Genomic DNA, 13,678 nt, shown 5'->3' with positions numbered 1-13,678 from the left:
AGTAACCATGAAATGACACTTTTCCCAGTTCAAGACTAAATTACACTCTTCACATCTTTTCAAGACTTTAGTCAGATTTAGCAAGCAAGAATCAAAAGAAGTACCATAGACGCTAAAATCATCCATAAACACTTCCATGATAGACTCAATAAAATCAGAAAAGATACTCATCATGCAACGTTAGAAAGTAGCAGGTGCATTACACAGACCAAAAGGCATCCTACGATATGCAAAGGTACCATAGGGACAGGTGAAGGTGGTCTTTTCCTGGTCGTCTGGATGTATGGGAATTTGAAAGAAACCAGAATAACCATCCAGATAACAGAAAAACTTGTGACAGGCTAGCCTTTCTAACATTTGATCAATGAAGGGAAGGGGAAAATGGTCCTTTTTAGTAGCAACATTAAGACGCCTATAATCAATGCACATGCGCCAACCTGTGACTACCCTAGTTGGTATCAACTCATTTTTTTCATTTCTCACCACAGTTGTCCCCCCTTTCTTCGGCACTACCTGAACAGGACTCACCCACTTAGAATCAGACACAGCATGCACAATACCCGCATCAAGCAATTTCATAACTTTAGCTTTTACAACATCTTGCATGACAGGGTTCAAACGACGCTTGGGTTGGATGCATGGTTTATGATTTTCATCTAGATGTATCCTATGCATACAAAAGTCAGGGCTAATACCCTTTAAATCATCAATATTGTACCCAATGGCCTTTTTGTGCCTTTTCAACACAATAAGAAGTTGGGATAACTGGTCTACATCAAGTGCAGTACTGACGATCACAGGGTAAAGTTGTTCATCATCTAAAAACGCATATTTAAGGTTAGCAGGAAGAGGCTTAAGTTCGGGTTTCTTTACCTCTTTAACAGAACAAACTGGCCGAACTAACCTCTTCAATTTGGTGCTCTCCGGCTCAGATTCTCCACCATTAAGAGCCAACTCTAGAGCATCCACTTCAGTACTCCAAGAACTGCTATCACCTGCAGAAGACTCACAACAAAGCACTGCCTCCAAGGGATCTCTTTCGAGAACTTGGGAGACGTTATCACGAGTAATAAAATCAACTACATCTATACGATAGCATTGTTCCTCCTCTAGCATGGGACTTTTTAAGGCACTATTCAGATTAAAAGTCACCTTATCATCCCCAACAGACAAAGTCAATTTTCCACTTTTAACATCAATGACCGCCCCCGCCGTGTGAAGGAAGGGTCTACCTAAGATTATGGGAATTTGATAATCCTCCTACATGTCTAGTACTACAAAGTCTACAAGTATATAGAATTTACCTACTCTAACAGGGACGTCCTCTAAAACACCTAAGGGGTATTTGACAGAACGGTCGGCCATTTGTAGAGTGATATTAGTAACCTTAAGCTCACCCATGTTCAGTTTAGTACAGACAGACAAAGGCATGACAGACACACTAGCACCTAAATCACATAAAGCTTTATCAATGAATACAGTGCCAATGTTACATGGGATAGAAAAACTCCTGGGGTCTTTAAGTTTAGGTGGAGACTTGTTTTGCAAATAAGCACTACATTCCTCAGTGAAAGCTACAGTCTCTACCTCACAAAAAGCACGTTTCCTGGTCAAAATATCTTTCATGAATTTAGCATAAGCAGGAACCTGTAAAAATAATTCAGTAAAAGGAACCGTTACCTGCAAATTTTTGACCACTTCCAAGAATTTGCCAAACTGCTTGTCTAGCTTATTCTTGAGTTGCCGGTTTGGGAAGGGGAGTGCAATAGGTGGTATTTGAATATCTGTCCCCTTCTTAACCTCAGTTGTAGCCTCATTCTCATTGGCTACCTTTTCAGCTTCCTTACCATCCATAACCATCTTTGGGATTTCCTCACTGACCAGACCACTAACAGACACCCCAGAATCAACCTCAACTGGAAAAGAAGGACCATCATAATCCCTACCACTCCTCAATGTAATTGCATTCGCAGTCTCCCTATTTTCGGGTTGTGAAGGAAATTGGCCTGGTGGCCTCCCTGCAATAGTAGTAGCCATCTGTGCCAACTGTGTATCAATGATCTTGTTGTGAGCAGTAAGAGCATCGATCTTTGCATCCTTTTCACTTAGAGATTTTTGCATTTGTAGCATCATGTTTCTCATCTCTACTAGCATAGGGTCAGGCTGTGTGGTTTGAGGTGGTGGTGGTGGAGGCGATGTGTGTTGTCTAGGGAACCCAGGTGGTCCACTAGACTGTTGGTTGTAGTTGTTCCGTGGTTGGTAGGATTTTTGATGTGGGGGTTGGTATGGTTGTTGTGGTGGATGTTGGACTTGGTGAGGGTTCTGGATATTGTTGCTCCTGTAGGATAGTAGAGGGTTGTTTTTGTAGCCCTCATTGTAAGAGTTGGAGAATGGGTTATTTTGTTTGTAGGATTAAAATGCGTTACACTGTTCAACAGAGCTCCTACATTCCGGTGCATAATGACCACACATTCCACAACTTTCACAAACAGTAGCAGGTTGGGCACTCATAGCAGCTACACTAGCAGGTTGGGCAGAATGAGTATTGGCTGCTTGCATATTATCAAACTTATAGTGTAAGCAGTCAATTGGGCAGTTAATTTTTCAATGGAATTTAAATCATGCTTACCACCCCTGTTAGATAGACCTCTAGGATTCCCATACTGGGCATTGTGAATGGCTATCTCCTCAATCACCTCCATGGCTCTAGGCACCTCAAGTTGCATGAACCTCCCACTGGCAGCTGAATCCAACAAACATCTAGACTCATTGCTCAGACCATTATAAAACTGCTGAATCAAGAACCAATCTTCCAAACCATGGTGCGGGCACTCTCTTTGCAAATCCTTGAATCTCTCCCAGACCTCGAACAAACTCTCATCTGCTTGTTGTGAGATACCCAATATCTGACCCCTTAGACGAGCTGTCTTCTCAGGTGGAAAATATTTAACATAAAAAGCAAGAGCCAAGGATTCCCAATTAGTGATTTTCAAAGCCGCCCGATTCAACCCATTAATCCACAATTTAGCTTTCCCACTCAAAGAGAACGGGAAAAGTATCTCCATAGTCTGTTCCGGAGTCAATCCCTTTTGCTTGATGGTGGAACAATATTGGATGAAGGACTGTATGTGAAGATTCGAATCTTCATCTGGTTCCCCACCGTATTGGCATCTCTCAATCATGTTAATCAATGCAGGCTCGATTTTGAAGGTCTCAGCTGCAATAGAAGGCATGATTGCCTTTGGTAGCACGGACAGACTTGGCTTAGAATAGTCAGTAAGCCGTGGGGTAGGTGGCGGTATCAGATTTTTGTCACCCATCTCTATCTCTGAAACTGAATCTGTATCTGAAGGAAAAAGATCGCCAATATTATGATCAGAATCAAAGTAATTCCCACACTGTGCAATGAAATTTCTTCGTCTACGAAAGGTTCTTTCGGGCTCAGGATCGAATGGAGTAAGATTACTAGTACCTACGGTCCTGGGCATAGACAAAGACTACAAAACAATGTGAGATCCGGTCTCAAGGAACGTGAGTTCCTTGAGTAGTAACAAACAATAATCTAGGATAAGCAATCAACAACAGAAAATAAAACCGTTTCCCCGGCAACGGCGCCAAAGTTTGACAGGCTAAAGTCGTATCACCTAATCAAAAATAACCTAAGGTTCACTAGCTAGGTAGCAAGGGAAGTCAGGATCGAATCCACAGGGAAACATGCGTTCTTTCTACTATCAATTAATTAATCTAGACTATTGTGAACAAGAGTTGGTTGGTGATTTGTATGCTACGACTACGAGCGATAATTAAACGAGTATGAATCAATATATTAAGGAATCTGGGGTATAGGTTCACCAACAAATAACAATCCAGAACAATGAACAATCACGATAATCAACAAAGTAATTAATTAGATTAGCATGCTCTCTCAAATCGATACTAATCATAGACTTAGAATTAACGGGCTCTCGCTACGTATTAACTCTAATTCCACCTATTGACACAAGCCTAAACATCAAATTGCATCTCTCGAATCTTAATTTGATATTGCATAACTACCACAATTAAACCTGCGCAAATCTAATTGTAAAGTGAAATAAACCAATCAATAAGAATCAATTGCAATGCCAACAAGCATGATGATTCAATATCCCTTCATATCATTCATGGATCCCCAAACCCTAGAAATTAGACTACTCAAGCATATTAACAATAAACAAAGCAATTAGCATGATTGAAAACATAATTAAAGCTAAACAAAGAATTGAAATAAAGAATAATACCTTAATTGAAGAACAAGAGGAATGGAAAGCTTGAATTTTTATTGAAATTGAAAACTAAGTGTTTGCATAAATCTAGAGAGAATTTAAACTAAGGAAATAAAATAAGGGTCTAATACTAGGAAAACAAGATTTCCACTAAAAATAATGAAGCCTAGTATTTATAGTTTGCCCATAAAAAATAAAGAAAAACCGGAAGAAAACCGCGCCTAAAGCCTGCTGGGTTGTCGTCGCCCGGTCGGGCAGCCAACCGCCCGACGGGCGAGACGCTCGAAATCCGCCCGACGGGCGCAGGTCTGCCCGGCGGGCGGAGGGAGAAACTTTGGTAATCATCTGCACGCGCCCGGTCGGGCGCTCCTCGCCCGTCGGGCGATTGGAGATCTTCTTGCCTGCTGCTTCGCTGGGCGCCCGGTGTGCACCGGGCGGATGTCTGCCCGTCGGGCGCCGAGTGACTGGAGGGTTCTTTGGCTTGCTCGCCCGGTGGGCGATGGGATATCTTCCGAGCAAAAAGCTAAATATGTCCGCAACACCGAGTCTAACTTTCGGGGCTCAATCATGAACATCTAAGGCTCCCTTAAGTCGACATTGATCGTCCCGAATCCCCTCGGGATCGTGTAGTGGCCTAAATCACCTTGAAACGGGTCTAAACAGACCAATTTCTCACTAAGTAGTCCTGAAACTCAAGGCACACTCAAATACATAGATTAGTACTAAAAACGGCTCCTAAGAGCTCATTTGACGCATAAAAGTACTAAGGGACGGGGGTGAAAACATTATATAAAACGCACATATCACTTAACCTTCTACTTCTTCTTAGTCCCTGTGAATTGGAACATAAGTCTGAGCCATAACCTGTATCTAATACCCAAGAAGTTGAATTTGCAAGTATACAGTCTATAACGAAAATACCTGAAGATGGAACGACAGTTCCGTTCTTCTGATCTTCTTTTAGCCTTAAGCAATCTCTTTTCGAATGCCCCTTCTTCTTATAGTGGAAGCATTCAGACTCAGAAGTGGGTTGGCTCACCTTCTTCTTTTCAGACTTGGTGCCGCCAGTTTGCTTAATTGGGCTGGCCTTCTTTCCACCTTTCTTAGCATTCCTCTTCTTGCCAGATCTCTTTTCCATTGCCCCTTCTTCTTATAGTGGAAGCATTCAGACTCAGAAGTGGGTTGGCTCACCTTCTTCTTTTCAGACTTGGTGCCGCCAGTTTGCTTAGTTGGGCTGGCCTTCTTTCCACCTTTCTTAGCATTCCTCTTCTTGCCATATTTCTTGAACTTGCCCCCACGCACCATAAGCACATCTTGCTTATCACCTTTGAGCGTCTTTTCAGCGGTCTTTAGCATACCGTGAAGCTCAGTGAGCATTTTGTCCAGACTATTCATGTTGTAGTTCAGTTTGAACTGATCATACCCGCTATGAAGAAAATGGAGGATGGTGTCTACAACCATTTCTTGAGAGAACTGATGATCCAGCCGACTCATATTCTCAATTAATCCAATCATCTTGAGAACATGTGGACTTACGGGCTCGCCCTCTTGAGCTTGGTGTCAAGAATTTGCCTATGAGTCTCGAATCTTTCGACTCGAGCTAGATCTTAGAACATGTTCTTTGACTCACTGACGATGGTGAAAGCATCTGAGTTGATGAACGTTTTCTGTAGATCTACACTCATGGTTGCAAGCATTAGACATTTTACGTCCTTGTTGGCATCAATCCAACGATTGAGGGCTGCCTGAGTGACCCCTTTGCCGGCGGCTTCGGGCATCGCCTCTTCCAGGACATACTCCTTTTCTTCCAGCATAAGAACTATTTGCAAGTTCCTTTGCAGTCAAGGAAGTTTTTCCCGCTCAACTTCTCCTTTTCGAGAATTGATCAGATGTTGAATGAATTGTTGTTTGCCATAATTAAAACTACAATTGAAAAGAATAAACAAATAAATAACCATTCATATTTTCTCTTAATAAACTTAAATTCTAGCATATATGCATAATTCAATATTTATTAAGCATTTTATTCGAGTTTTTGTGTTCCGACAAGTGTGAATAAAATGATTCCAAGATCCTTAAATAATTGAAGAATTAAGCACATTATGTATTCTGACTCAATTCTAAAATATTTTAGGTAAGCAAATCCTTTGCTAATAGTCTAGAAACTACTCTTGGTTTATAGGTACGTCTAATAACTTATTAGGTAAACCTATCCCATTTGCGACGACTTAAAAGGACTCCTTACTTATATCGTTGAGTTTGACCAAAACTAGCATGTACTCACAATTATTTTTGTACCTTACCCCTTTAGAATCAACAAGTAACACCTCGCTATGGCGGAAAACTATTACTTAGATTGATGTAAAGGTTATCCAAGTAAGCCTTATTTTGGAATGACACCTTTTAACTCAATTTTTAAAGTTTGGAACTTCAGGCTCTTACTATGTTGGTTACATTTTAAGTGAACTAAAATCCTTAATCATGAAACATAATCAAGCCATAATCTCATGCATTATTAAGACATATTTAAAGCAATAAATAACTTAAAGCATGCATAAGATTTAAATGTGATCTAGTATGGCCCGACTTCATCTTGAAGCTTCAACTTCAAACTCCGTCTTGAAAATGGATTGGAAACTCCGTCTTGAATTTCACCATGGGAGACGCCATTTTCTTCAAATAGCATATGCGCTCTATAATTAAAACTAATTACAAATATTGATGGTACGCAGAACATATTTAAATAAAAATTTTGATGCATAAGACCAATTTTACATTCAAATTAATGGTACGTAGACCATATTTTCTATCCTATTTGGGCCATACTAGTCACTTTCCATAACCTGCAAAACAGTATATTTACAATATACCATTCATCCCTTCATTTATCAATGAATGGCCCACATAGCAAGTTAGTAGAAAAATCATGCATCACATAAACATTTGCAGCAACTAATCAAAGGTTCCAACAATCTACAAATTATTCAACCTTATTAGTTATAATCGAGTTGTTTTAACCTTAAAGGAATAAAGACCTAATCAAGAGTTTAATGACTAAAAGCTCCCACTAAAACCAAAAATTTACATGCTTTACCAATTTTAAACATAAAATTGTATTTCCTAGTCCAACCGGAAAATTACAAATTTAATTAAAATTTAAAGCTCACATAAAATAATTTTAAATCCCTTTATAATATTTTCAGTTGATTAAAATTAATTAATTATAATTTTACCAAGGTTTTAATTTTATTAAAATAATTAGTATGAAATAATTTATAATAATTAAATTAATCAAAACTAAATTCCGAGAAAAATTAAAATTACGAAATTTAATTAAAATCGACGCTCAACCGAAAATTAAACGAACGACCCAACGTGCCAAGGCAAGGTTGTAGGCCGAAGCCCATGCCTCGCCCAAGCAAGCCACACAGCAGCGCCCATGGGCCGCGTGCACAAGTATAGCGCCCATGGCCTGCTTGTTGTTGGTCGAGTGATGCATCGCAGCGAGCAACGCAACAGCCAATGTTGTGCTTGCTCCTGTGCGCTGGGTAGGGGGCTAGGCGCAGCGGCACGTGAGCTCCCTTGCTCGTCGTGTTGCTCGCCCTGCCTCTTGCCTTGCGCTTAACGCTCGTCACCTTGCTCGATCACTCACACAACACACACCGCACATGCCTATTCCCGCGCGCGCATGCTCGTGCTTGCTTGCTGCCTAGTACCGCATGGCGACGAGCTCCCTTGCTCGTCGTCGCATGCCCGCACTATTTAACACCCCTTAAGGGTAACACTTAACTTCCATTGCTTCGTGCGTGCAAGTTTGTGAACGATTTATAAAAATCAAAAACTTTTATATTTAAATTAACGACAAATTAATAATCCATATTAATTTCACTAAATTTAGGCGAAAAAATAGAAAATTTATTATTCAAATTAATTTCCGATTACATATATTCTTAGGGATTCAAATCTAGGTCATAAAATTTAAAAACTTTTCAATTTTAACAAATTTTATGGTGGTTTTTAATCATAGGATCCTAATTAAATTATCAATTAATTATGAAATTCAAAACAAATTATAAATTATTTGAAATTCAACGAATTAATTATAATTACAAATTAGGTTGTATAATTAACAAAATTAAACCTTAAAATTGTTAAACATATACAGTAGGTCAATCATAGATTCAAAGTTTAAATACAAGATTTGTAAATATTTAATTTAACATCATAAAAATTACAAATTTTGCATTCGAAAAACTAAAACCTCCGAAACGTCATAGTTAGGCATCGAATTTGGGAATTCTGGGTTCGGCATCAAATCTTTGATTTTTGTCAAAATTTTAAAACGTCGTTTACATGTGAAATTCACTATAAATATATAAGATTTCGACCATTATTGACAAAACTGCTGAAAAATCCTGCGAACATATAATCAAATAATCGCACGAATTTGCAATCAATTATATCCACGAAATTAATCACCCCTTTAATTCATTGCAAATTTATAAAATTTAATCCATGTTAACTATAATTGATTGTGGAATTAATTAGAGGCTCGTGATACCACAGTTAGGTTATGAATAATACAATAATATAATTCATGCGCAAAAACCATAAAGCCAAAATCCAAATTAATTGACACATAGTCAATTAGCATAATTTAGGTGACATGCAATGTGATGCGTGCCTTCCCTAGCTGCTCCCGAACCAAACAAGAACAAGTCTTTAGAGCCCCAAACGTTGCTCCTCCGTAGAAAGTCCACAACACGTTCGGATCCGCCTTAGGTTCAACCAACTAGGATTTTACTTAAGGTTTTATGTATTCGGGTTAGGCTTGTATTATGTTCTCGCTTGAACACAGTGGGATTAAAGAATATGAGTTTCAATTCAATTAATGTGTATAATTATGAGGGCCTAGCCTCATATTTATAGGGTAGGAAATAAGGAATTTGAGTCTTACTAGGAATAGTACCAACCCTACTAGGATTAAAATTCTTATTCAATTAGAATTGCAACATTAATTAAACTCTTAATTATTTGAATTCTAGTAGGACTAGGAATACTTAATCCAAGCTTACTTGGGAATTAAGCAATTGGACGTTTCTTGGAGCCCAAGACGAAACAACCCAACGCAGCCACAACGGGCCACGTTGGTGTGCGTGCTGCCTCGGCCCAGCCACAGCCGCAGCTGGCCGAAGGCCCAGCGCACTGTGGCCTTGCCTCGGCGGGCCTGCAGTGTATTGCTTGGCCGCTGGGCGCGGCCCATGAGTTACTGGGTTGCACGCTTGCTTGGCGCGGCCCATGGAGCTGCTGCCTTGCTCGCTGGCTTGGCGCGGCCCATTGGCGTTGCTGCCTTGCTAGCTTGCTAGACGTGGCCCTTTGGCGTTGCTGCCTTGCTCGCTTTCTTGGCGCGGCCCATGGTGCTGCCTTGCTTGCTTGTCGAGCGATGGGCCGGCTCGCTTGCCGGCTTGTCGCTTGTCGAGCTTCCGATTCGTTTTCCAATTCCGGGATCCATTTCCTTTTCGAACAAATATTTACGTTTCTGTACGTAATATTTCAGATTCCGGAAATAATTTCCTTTTCCGACAATATTTCCGATTCCGGTAATATTTCCGTTTCCGGCAATATTTCCGATTCCGCCAATATTTCGTTTTCCGATAATATTTTCCGGATACGATCCATATTTCGTTTCCGGCAACATCTAAGACTTGGATAATATTTTTATTTCCGTCATGAACCATATTTCTGTTTCCGGAAATATCATCATTTCCAGGGTATTCTTTATTTTGCCTTTTGACGATTTCAGCTCCCAATGGAACCGAGATCCGTCGTTTCCGAATGTTCATAAATGGAGTACTTAATGAATAATATATTCACTTAAATACTTGATCCGTTCACGTACTATTTGTGTGACCCTACGGGTTTAGTCAAGAGTAAGTAGTGGATTAATATTATTAATTCCACTTGAACTGAAGCGGCCTCTAGCTAGGCATTCAGTTCACTTGATCTCACTAAATTATTAACTTGTTAATTAATACTGAACCGTATTTATTAGACTTAGCATTAAATGCAAACTTGGACCAAGGGTATTATTTCCTTCAGAAGGAGAGGGAGAAAGAAGGGCTGGCTAGAAGGGCAGCGACGACGGTCGGCTACAGGCGGTGCAGATGGTAAGCGCTGCGCGGCGTGGCATGGTGGCGCTGGGTGGTGGCGTGCGAAGAGAGGAAGGAGGAGTAGATGAGTTTTCACGTGAAAGAGGAGGGAGGAAATAAACGTGCGTGAGTTTGTGAGTTTGAGAGGAGAGAGAAATAATTGTGTGGATAAAATTTGGGGTTTAAGTGTTTTATGAGCTTAGAAATGTAATTGGGCTAGAATTAGGATTCCTTTTCAATTTTTAAAGTGTTCGAGTCCAAACCGATTAGAAGTACTTTTCCAAAATCAAAAGTGTTTCTATGTTTCAAATCGTTTTCGAAGTACGATTCTAAAATGTTTGATTGCATAAATCGTTAAAATATTTAGAATGTATTTAAACAAATTAAATATATATATTTATTACTAAAATTCACCAATTTCATTTAAATATAAATAGCTATACGTTAAAATATATTAATAAACTTTATAAATTTACGGAGGATTACAATCTACACCTCTTAAAAGAAGTTTCGTCCCGAAACTTGACACGAGAACTCACACATTTTTCAAAAGTCTTTAACTTATTCTCACTGGAGAAGTACTTGTGCCACTCATGTGCACTCTTTTGCCAACTTAAAGTTGCTGGTGTTACTCATGAACACCTTTTCTTATGCGGAGAATCTATTTACTTTGCATCAACATGTATAATTTGCTAAAATAAGCATAAAATTACATTAAAATTAGGTAAAAAGGGCGAAATTCTATCGCATTCTACCCCCTTAAAGAAAACGAGTTACGCCCTCGTAACTCATCTCATGGAATAACTTTGGATATTTCTCCTTCAACGAATTCTATCCCCAATACTATATTTTCACTAAAATCATTCCAGCAAGTGGGACTTCTGCACTTCCTTCCATATAATGCCTCAAAAGGTGTCAACTTAATGCTCGCATGATAACTATTATTGTATGAAAATTCAATCAAATCTAGATGGTCTTCCCAACTACCCTTAAAGTCAATAGCACAGACTCTTAACATATCTTCCATTGTTTGGTTAGTCCTCCAGTCTGACCATCGGCCGCAGGGTGGAAAGCAGTACTCATTTTCAATGTTGTCCCCAAGATTCAACTTGACCTTTTGTCAAAATTTCAGACTTTTATGGTCGGTATCTTACATGTTTCCCCATGAAGGTAATGTATCCAAATCTTCAAAGCGAACACAATAGCAGCTAACTCCAGGTCATGGGTAGGGTAATTAGCCTCATAAAGTTTTGATTGGCGTATATGCAATCACCTTCCCATTTTGGTGCAACACACAACCCAAACCATTCTCGAGTCGTAGGTGAAGGGGGGGGGTGATGTGTTAGGTTATGATACATATGACAAAACATAAATCATGCGGAAAACCTTAATGCCAGGAAACATATTATTTACACATAATCATTTAGCATAATTCAGATGCATACACTTTGTAGCGTGCCCTCCCTAGCTGCGCCGGAACCGAACAAGAACAAGTCTTTAGGACTACAAGTGTCGTCTCTCCGTAGATAGTCCACAGCACGTCCGGATCCGCCTTAAGATTGACCAACTAGAATCGCCCTTAAGGTACTAGGATTTTCGGCTAATAGGCAAGTGTCTGTGGCTGATTTTTGCTTGAAAATCTTACCTTTGAATACTTCAATCCTCGATGTAAATATGTGACCCTAGGCACCTATTTATAGAGTTTATGGAAAGGAATTATAATCCTACTAGGATATGAATTAATTAACTTAGAATCCTAGTAGAACTCTAAATCAATTCATTTATCTTTTAGGATTAGGATTTAATCATATGTAGAATCTCGATAGGATTCAAAAACACTCACGCAAGCACGAGCCGCACGCCCATGCGCAAGCCTCGCGGCCCACGCACGGCGCACAGCCCCGCAACCCATTATGCGCGCGCGCCAAGGCTTGGCTGGGCCTGGCCTTGTGCTGGGCCTGGTCGAGCTTGGCGTGTGTTTGTTGCGTGTTTGCTTGCTGGGCGATGGCCCGGCTTCGTGTTGGGCCTTCGTCTAGCAGGCCTCGTCCGATGCTAATTCGTACGATACGCTTCCGATTAAATTCTCAATTCCGGAATTCATTTCCGATACGAACAATATTTAATATTTCCGATTCCGGAATTAATTTCCGTTTTGAACAAATATTTAATATTTCCGTATCCGGAATTATTTTCCGATTTCGATAATATTTCCGATTCTGACAATATTTCCGTTTCCGGCAATATTTCCGATTCCGGCAATATTTCCATGTCCAATAATATTTTCCGATATGTACCATGTTTCCGTTTCCGGCAACATCTACGACTTGGATAATATTTATATTTCCGACGCGATCCATATTTCTGTTTCCAGCAATATCATCGTTTCCGGAGTATTCACTTGCTTGCCTTTGACGATCTTAGCTCCCACTGAAACCAAGATCCGTCGATTCCGAATATCCATAGATGAAGTATTTAATGCCATTAAATACTTGATCCGTTTACGTACTATTTGTGTGACCCTACGGGTTCAGTCAAGAGTAAGCTGTGGATTAATATCATTAATTCCACTTGAACTGAAGCGGCCTCTAGCTAGGCATTCAGCTCACTTGATCTCACTGAATTATTAACTTGTTAATTAATACTGAACCGCATTTATTAGACTTAACATAGAATGCATACTTGGACCAAGGGCATTATTTCCTTCAGTCTCCCACTTGTCCTTAGGGACAAGTGTGCATTTCCTAATTCCTTTGTCGCTCGATGCTTGCTCTTGAACATAAGGTAAGAGATGTCATCCGTATTACGTCCTGAGGTGTTTCTCGGTTTCAGAGTTCAACTGATCAAATAAAACAGATAATCATAACCTATGATTCATCTGAGCACGGCCATGCATTTTACAGTTTCTAGCTCTCCGAGTGGCCTTGTACAACTTTTAAGCATCTCATCCCGATTTATGGGAGGACAATCCCAATCTTGCGATCTTGAGATTAGACTTCGTTTGATAGGTGATTACCTGAGCGTTGCCTTTATAGCCTCCTTTTACGGTGCGACGGTTGGTCAACGTCAAAGTAAGCAGTTCTCAAACAAGTAATCTCAAATCACTCAGGTATTGAGGATATAGTGTCTAATAATTTTAATGAAATTTACTTATGACAGATTTTCATCTCTTACAGTAAAGTTTCATAGGTCTGTCCGATACTAGTCTTCCCAAAGTAAGTATCTATGAAAATGATTATGACATTGCCATGTCCACATAGTTCAAGA

General features: G+C 39.8%; 1 non-coding gene across 1 annotated transcript; it reads left to right on the top strand.

Moving 5' to 3' along the window:
• Positions 1-2,814: 2,814 nt before the first annotated feature.
• On the top strand, positions 2,815-2,921 carry LOC130462144 (small nucleolar RNA R71). The gene has a single exon (XR_008922284.1). It is a non-coding gene; the product is annotated as a small nucleolar RNA R71 (small nucleolar RNA).
• The last annotated feature ends 10,757 nt before the right edge of the window (positions 2,922-13,678 follow it).

This window comes from Spinacia oleracea, chromosome 5, assembly GCF_020520425.1.
Source record: "Spinacia oleracea cultivar Varoflay chromosome 5, BTI_SOV_V1, whole genome shotgun sequence".
Classification (NCBI taxonomy): Eukaryota; Viridiplantae; Streptophyta; class Magnoliopsida; order Caryophyllales; family Amaranthaceae; genus Spinacia; species Spinacia oleracea.
This window is presented reverse-complemented; position numbering and strand designations above follow the sequence as displayed.